Here is an 8,257-nt window from a genome sequence, read left to right on the forward strand (position 1 = left end):
ATAAGTCCCCTATACTCCGTTTATGATGAAGTACTGAGAAGTAAAACGGTGGAAACTGTCAAAATTTCATGTGAATTTTGTGCACAATTATAATATTTTCTCTATACTCTGTATACGAGGAAGTATAAACCGGTAGTGATCCCTTAAACTTTCTCGTATATTCTTATATAAAACAACAGGGGATGGGAACTCGGGATATAGTTATGTTTCTTAATCTATTTTAAATACTTAAACTTTTATAAAATAGAATAGAATCTCATAGAAAAAAGATGTGCATAATAGTGCGGAATATTATTAGTACTTTATAAATGTACATGCGTTTTTTGAGAAATCGGAAATAGCGTAAATTACTACTTCGGTCAAAGGAAATTACTCAAAATTTGATAGAAGGTAGATAATTAGATCTTTTACATACGTGTGAAATTTCATTTATCTATCTGAAATAGTACTCAAGTTATAGGCTTTTGAAAAATTCAAAATAGAAAAAGTACCACTTCTGGTTGTCGAAAATCGCTCAAAAGTTGATAGGGATCTACGATTTCTATAAAATACTTATATATAAAATTTCATCAACCTAGCTGTAACGGACAAACGTTATCGTTTTTACACACATAGACATGCGGATAAGATTGCAAAATTATGTTTTTCCGTAACAGTGAGGTGTAAAACGTCGAGATTTGTAAAAATCTCGATTTTTTTTTTTTGCACGATTACAAGACTTTTTCTATACTTCGTATATACGAGAAAGTAAAAAGAAAAGCAGGCTGAAATCAGAGTCAATGGTCTCAATGGCGCATAACCAGTTGAAACGTATACTTAAATGTATTGGAGGGGGTCCCTTCCAACACTAAAATTAAGATCAAAGAAGAAGAGAAGAAGAAGAAGTTTAGATGTTTGTAGCCAATTTACAGCTCATTGAACACAATTGACAGCTTTTTAAATTAGCAGTTTTGTAAATATCGGTGTCGAATGTTCCTATAAGTTATAAATAATCCATTAATATCTTGAATGGTATGCTGATTAGGATATATATATATATATATATATATATATATATATATATATATATATATATATATAAAAAATCAGGGGCCCCCAAAAAGTTTCAGCCCGGGGCCCCGCCCAAGCAAATCCACCCCTGCCTGTTTCACTCAGCTTAATAAACAACTATTGTACACCAACTTATTTATAGTCTTTTGCACTCCAGGCGATTCTGCCCCAGGCTAGACGGTGAGCACTTTGTGTTTATGTTCGCGTTTGTGTTTTCATTGTGTTTAGGTTGGGTTTGCGTTAGTGGTTGCGTTTTGATTTGGTTCGTTTTTGTTCTTTCTTTTTTCGTTTTCGTTTGTTGTTTTTTTTTCTTTAGGTTTGTGTTTGTATTTGTGTTTGTGGTTGGTTTTGCGCTTGGATTTGGTTTGTTTTCGTTTGCTTTTTTGATTGTGTTTTTTTTTTCTTTGGGTTTGTGTTTGTGGTTGGTTTTGCGTTTGGATTTGGTTTGTTTTCGTTTGCTTTTTCGTTTGCTTTTTCTTTGTGTTCGTATTGGTGTTTATGGTTGTGGTTGGGTTTGTTGTTAGGTTTTTGTTTTCATTTGCGTTTTTGTTTGTTTTTTTTTTCTTTGTGTTTGTATTGGTGTTTCTGGTTGTGTTTGTTGTTAGGTTTTTGCTTTCGTTTGTATTTGTAATTGTGTTAGCGTTATGTTTGCGTTTTGTTGTTTTGGTTTTAGTTGGTTGTGGTTTGGATGGGCAATGCCGGGTTTATGATGTTTACTAAACACACAGGTAATGGTCTTTAACAGAAAGGTTTTTCAAAGAAGCCAGAGCAGGTCCTGGCCGGGACGGCTAGTCTAATATGTAAAGCTCAATTCTGTATGTCACTTGTAATATGTAAAGTGTAAAATGTTTGTCGCGGATACTTCGATGGATTTAAGTGTTAGGTTATTAAAGTCCTTATGGTCTAAATGTATGAGTTAAAAAATTAAAATTGAAAGTGTTGGGAAATAATTTTCATTTTTCAAACTGAAAGTGATAATTGTCGGCATGTTCATTAAACACAAGTTTTAAAAAATATCATCTTTTACAAAAATTCTAATTATATCTGTATTTAGTCCTTTAACACTTACTTCCCTTTGATAAATTAGGAAAACACAATTACTTCCCTTTATAAAAAACATTGCATTAGTGGAAAAGAATTTACTTTTTATTACTTTGTTTTGGTGTTGGGAAAAAAATAATTACATAATTAGCGGGGATGGATCAAGTGCAAATGTTGTAGTTATTTTACGGATAAGCTTGGAGTATTATAATTGTTCATTAAATTGAAACAGGCACGTTCGTTTAAGTGAGTGCAAAAGACTATGAATAAGTTGGGGTACTATAGTCGTTTATTAAGCTGAAACAGGCGATTCCGCCCCGGGCTAGACTGGGAGCACTTTGCGTTTATGTTTGCGTTAGTGTTTTCTTTGTGTTTAGGTTGGGTTTGCGTTAGTGGTTGCGTTTTGATTTGTTTCGTTTTTGTTCTTTCTTTTTTCGTTTTTGTTTGTGTTTTTTTCTTGGGTTTGTATTTGTGCTTGTGGTTGGTTTTGCGTTTGGATTTGGTTTGTTTTCGGTTGCTTTTTCGTTTGTTTTTTTCTTTGTGTTGGTATTGGTGTTTGTGGTTGTGGTTGGGTTTGTTGTTAGGTTTTTGTTTTCGTTTGTATTTGTAATTGTGTTAGCGTTATGTTTGCGTTTTGTTGTTTTGGTTTTGGTTGGTTGTGGTTTGGATGGGAAATGCCGGATTTATGATGTTTACTAAACACACAGGTAATGGTCTTTAACAGAAAGGTTTTAAACAGAAGCCAGAGCAGGGCCTGGCCGGGACGGCTAGTAGCAGTCTGTAATTTATTTTCTACTTTTTAGTGCATTAGTAAATAAAAGCTTGTTATTAAAACGTTTTTTATGAATTTTTTTTTAAAGTTTAAGTAATTAAAAATGGTTTAAAATATTGTCTATGTCCCGAGTTGCCATCCCCCGTAGTGTTATATAAGAATACGAGCCGACCCGCGGCGTATCATACGCCGTTAACACCGCTATTTAGTTGTTTTATTTTCTACTTTTCAGTAATTTATAATTTGTTAATTCGACAGTACCAATGCTTCCACTAAAAATATTTGCTTTAAACACTATCAGTAGCTTGTTAAAGACGATAACTCCCCCCCCTCTCCCCAACCCCTCCACCCCCCCCCGTGAAAGCAGCCTCCTCTTAGTTTCCTCCCCTAAGTCGTCACTAAACCCGGCTCTACGATTGTAAACATTTAGCGTGAACCACAGCTCACCAGAAGACGTGGGCAGAGTTTCTTCCAGGCATCTCTTCGGGGGGGCGAAGCCCCCCCCCCCCCCCCCCCCCGAAATTTTTTTTACCGCCCCCCCCCCCCCCCCCCCCCCCGAACGAATTGAAATTTATATAATTTATATAGAAAATATATATTTTTAACAGTGTCCGCCCCCCCCCCCCGAAGAAAGTTTACCGCCCCCCCGAAGATTTCAAGTGCCCCCCCGGAGAAAAAAGTCTGGAAGAAACACTGCATGTGGGGGTGGTTGTGATAGCGATATGCCTAGAGAGGAAGAGAGGGGACTGCTAGGAGGCGCGCTTACAGCTTGGTGTTTTCTATCGTCTCCAAGAAGAGAATTATATATATAGATTCGAGAAAGTTTAGGGGAGATCACTTCCGGTTTATTTTACTTACTTTAATCGTGTAAAAAACTTACTTGCAATTTTGTCCGTATGTCTAAGTGTGTGATTCTCTGTGTGTGTTAGTGTGTGTTTGTGTGTGTGTATGTCTGTGAACACAATAACTTCAGCACCGTTGCAGCTAGGTTGATGAAATTTCATATTGCCTGATTACAAAATATTGCCCGATTACAATATATTGCCTGATTACAACCAATTAGAATTATTAGATGACTATCTGATCTTCCTCTGGAGAGAGCGTGATCGATGCCAGTGTCCACATAGCCTTGCCGGATCAATGCTTGCTCATTGTCCCTGAAACCTGAGACATGTGTATGCTACAGCCTGCTGCTGGCAGAGAGTGGCATAAAAACCTACGTCATGTGACTCTCAACTGCTTGACCCTGGTCGTTTATCGATGCTAATGCTGGCAGAGAGTGGCATGAAAACCTATGTCATGTGACTGTCAACTGCGTGACCCTGGTCGTTTATCGATGCTAAAATCACACTCCTCTACAGACATTATATTCTTCCCATATAGATGAACAAACATTCTATCGTTGCCGTCTAGATTTAGGCATCATATCGTTGCCGTGTAGATGTACAGGCATCCTATCGTTGCCGTCTAGATTTAGGCATCATACCGTTGCCGTGTAGATGTACAGGCATCCTATCGTTGCCGTCTAGATTTAGGCATCATATCGTTGCCGTGTAGATGTACAGGCATCCTATTGTTGCCGCCTAGATGTCAGACATCCTATCGTTGCCGTCTAGATGTACAGGCATCATTTTGTTGCCGACTAGATCCAGGCATACTATCGTTGCCTTCTAGATGTAGGCATCCTATCGTTTTGGTGTAGATCTATACGTCTAGGACGGATTATCTGTGTTCGTCTCCTGACTGGATGCCACCTAAGCCTGTATCTAACAGAGACTATGGGTACAGTTCGTTTTCTTCAGTGTGGTTTCATTAAGTTCGTCTCTTACATTTCTTTGATTTCCCCTTCCCCGTAATTCGCCTGCCCACCACCAAGATGGACGTCAACTTGATCTCTGGCTCGAGGATGTGCTTCGTGTTTCCAGTTTAAATTCTTCCACTTTCTTCTCCCATCCTGTATTCGTGTTTGACCGTGTGCTGGTTTGGCACAAGGTGAGTCTGTACGATCGTTAACATAATTGGTAGCAGTACATTTGGCACAAGGTGAGTCTGTACGATCGTTAACATAATTGGTAGCAGTACATTTGGCACAAGGTGAGTCTGTACGATCGTTAACATAATTGGTAGCAGTACATTTCCTTCGCTGATTGCTGGAGCTATTCGATCGCTCATTAGTTTTATTCAGGCTATTGCAAGTATCTATCCATATGATTGAATTATCCAAGGGAATACTTTCTTCCATGCTCACACGATTGTTTTCAATGGTAAAAATGTGTTTATTCTCATCCCTCTCAGACTGAAATATTTTTCTTGTGCTCCTCTGTTTCATGATATGATTCCTCGCTTTATTTGCAAGAGTAACGCGACTAGATCCCAAAATATCTTGACGTGCGACTGAATGAACTGGGCTGATACCCAGGTGACTTAGCGGAGTTCGCGACTTATTCTCCGTATGCTGGGGTACAAACGGTCTGCTGTTGCCACTGTTTACAGGGGTGACTTCCGGCACGAACATGTGGACAGGGGTCCTCATGACCCCACAGATACGTCTCCGTCTGACGTCAATGTCCACTTGCAGATAGTCCAGCAGCATTCGATGACGTTTCTTCACACGCCGCCAATAGCTGAGCCAAGACACGCAGAGAATGGACACGATCAGAAGGAAGAACACCACGCCGAGATACGGAAGCCAGACAACAGCATTGGTCGAACGGTCAGCAACACACGAAGGCCCAGAGTTTTTAGCGAAGGTAGAGTTACACTCCATGGAGTTGGCTCTTTTTTAAACAATCCCTGCTCCGTCTAATGTAGCTAAGTGCTGTATAATGGCTTTAAACAATCCCGGCTCCGTCTAATGTAGCTAAGTGCTTTATAAAGGCTTTAAACAATTGGCAAATTCTCTTTATATTATTCGTAAGCAATTCTCAATCGTTCTGGTTTTTCTACGGTGATTTAATATATCACTACAATACCCATCACTCGAATAGAACATCGTTGTTTAGCGTCTTTTAGAAATACAGTTTATTGAACGATCGTGTTCTTGTTTAAAATAAAGCTTGCCTAATAAGGTGTGTATAGCTGGTCACCCACAAATAATGTCTTTATAGCTGACCTTCACAAATACTGTCTTTATAGCTGACATTTACAAATACTGTCTTTATAGCTGAACTTCACAAATACTGTCTTTATAGCTGACCTTCACAAATACTGTCTTTATAGCTGGTAACTCTCAAATAATGTCTTTATAGCTGACCTTCACAAATACTGTCTTTATAGCTGACCTTCACAAATACTGTCTTTATAGCTGACCTTCACAAATACTGTCTTTATAGCTGATCTTCATAAATAATGTCTTTATAGTTGACCTTCACAAATAATGTCTGTATAGCTGACCTTCACAAATAATGTCTGTATAACTGACATTCACAAATAATATCTGTATAGCTAAGCATCACAAATAATGTGTGTATAGCTGACCACTAGCACATAATATCTGTATATCTGATCTTCACAAAAAATGTCTGTATCGCTGACCACTAACACATAATATATGTATAGTTGACATTCACAAATAATATCTGTATAGCTGGACTGGTTTAGAATCAGCACGGCAACTCAACACGAAGTGAAATCACCTAAAACATTTCAACACAACATATTGCCTCGGTTCTGTAAAACTCAGTGTCCATGTTCCATCCTGTTATTCCGGATGTTTTCAACGTGGAAGTGATTGCTGTTAAATATGAAGAAGATGTATTGATTGGTGCAGGAGACTCGTCACAACTTCTGTCGTCTGCTCACAGTGGACATCGTTTACAGACACTCCAGATCTTTATTGATCTTTTCCACACTCCTGACTTTAGATCTATAATTCTTTCGCACATTTCCAATTCAAGATCTGCTAATATGTTGTAAGAGTCATAAGTTTATATGTTGTTCGATACATTCTTTTACATTTTGTTCGATAACTCATTTTACATTTCGTTCAATACATCCTTTTACATTTCGTTCGATAAATCCTTTTACATTTTGTTCAATACATTCTTTTTCATTTTGTTCGATAAATCCTTTTACATTTTCTTCAATACATTCTTTTACATTTTGTTCGATAAATCCTTTTACATTTTCTTCAATACATTCTTTTACATTTTCTTCGATACATCATTTTATATTTTGTTCAAATTTGGCAGGATCCTGCCTTGGGACAATAGAACACGAGGGCCGGTGCCTATTGGCCGCAAAGTCCGCGAAGAGGTGGTCAAAACTGACCTTGACTGACCGGCGCCTTATATGAGCTATATTACGAAAAAAAAAAACGTTTGCCGAACGACCCCCCGTTTCATAAAAACTCGGCATATCTGGGAAAACTTCCTAAAGTGGTCAAAACTGACGAGTCGTATTTCCCAATATAATCTTTGTAATTTATGTGATAAACAGGGTAATTTCAACACACATTTTAGGGTACTAAACCTCTGTACATCTGGCTAATTTTTTGCATGCACTTCTATAGATGACTAGGCCGTATGGAAAAACTATTGGTCAGACTCAAAGCCCTCGACGAGGGGATGTAACTTATGAAAGTAATAATTTTTAAATATTTTTAATACTATTTAAAAATAAAAATAAACGTACAAAGTATAGCATTCGTTTAAATAGATATTTCGTTATCAATTAAGTTACGTATTGTAAGGGAATTGTAAAAATCAATTGCGAAACTGAATTTTAAATATTTTTTTATACTATTAAGGAAGCCTTTGCAGTTGTAATAACCTTGCGAGTAATAAGTTTGCGAATACTCCCCCCCCCCCCAAGAAAATTACTCAGACTCTTTAAACTTAGGCCCTAAACACTCCACGTGCAGGAGAGGGAGAAGAAAATGGTGGGGAAAAAAACAAAGCGAGCCTTGAGATCGACCTTGATTCGTGAGATGAGAGAACAGTACACAGATGCACCCATAAAGATTGTTGAATTTCATGATCTTACAGAATTTTGGTCAATCATAAAATGAAAGGAAAAAACAGAATTTGAAGGAGATAATTTTGTCAGGCTTACAGTGTCAAAGAAAGAAATGGCTGGATGAAGAAAGTTGGGTACCATGTCTGCACTCGGAGCGTTGGCTGACTTTGATGACTTTGGAGAGGGAGAAACTATGGATGGTTCATCTAAGAAAAAGCGAGAGATATCTCAGAAGAAACACAAAGGTAACAAAGGGAGGAGGAGAAAAAAAAAACAGTTCGATCTTTCCAGGAAAAAAAAACCTAAGCACTCAATTTCATTTGTTAAAAACCTAAACAAAGCTAGGCAATATGCCTAGTTGATTATAAGTGAATATTAATTTATTATAAATTTTTCTAGTAGATTTAGGGGTCATCCATAAATGACGTCACGCTTTTT

General features: G+C 37.6%; 1 pseudogene; it reads left to right on the forward strand.

Annotated features, from left to right (window-relative positions):
* The first annotated feature begins 5,459 nt into the window (after window positions 1-5,459).
* Window positions 5,460-8,177, forward strand: LOC131953736 (neuroguidin-like; annotated as a pseudogene).
* Window positions 8,178-8,257: the final 80 nt, after the last annotated feature.

Source organism: Physella acuta, unplaced genomic scaffold (genome assembly GCF_028476545.2).
Source record: "Physella acuta isolate Inbredline_101_S28 unplaced genomic scaffold, ASM2847654v3 ptg000944l, whole genome shotgun sequence".
NCBI classification, from domain to species: domain Eukaryota; kingdom Metazoa; phylum Mollusca; class Gastropoda; family Physidae; genus Physella; species Physella acuta.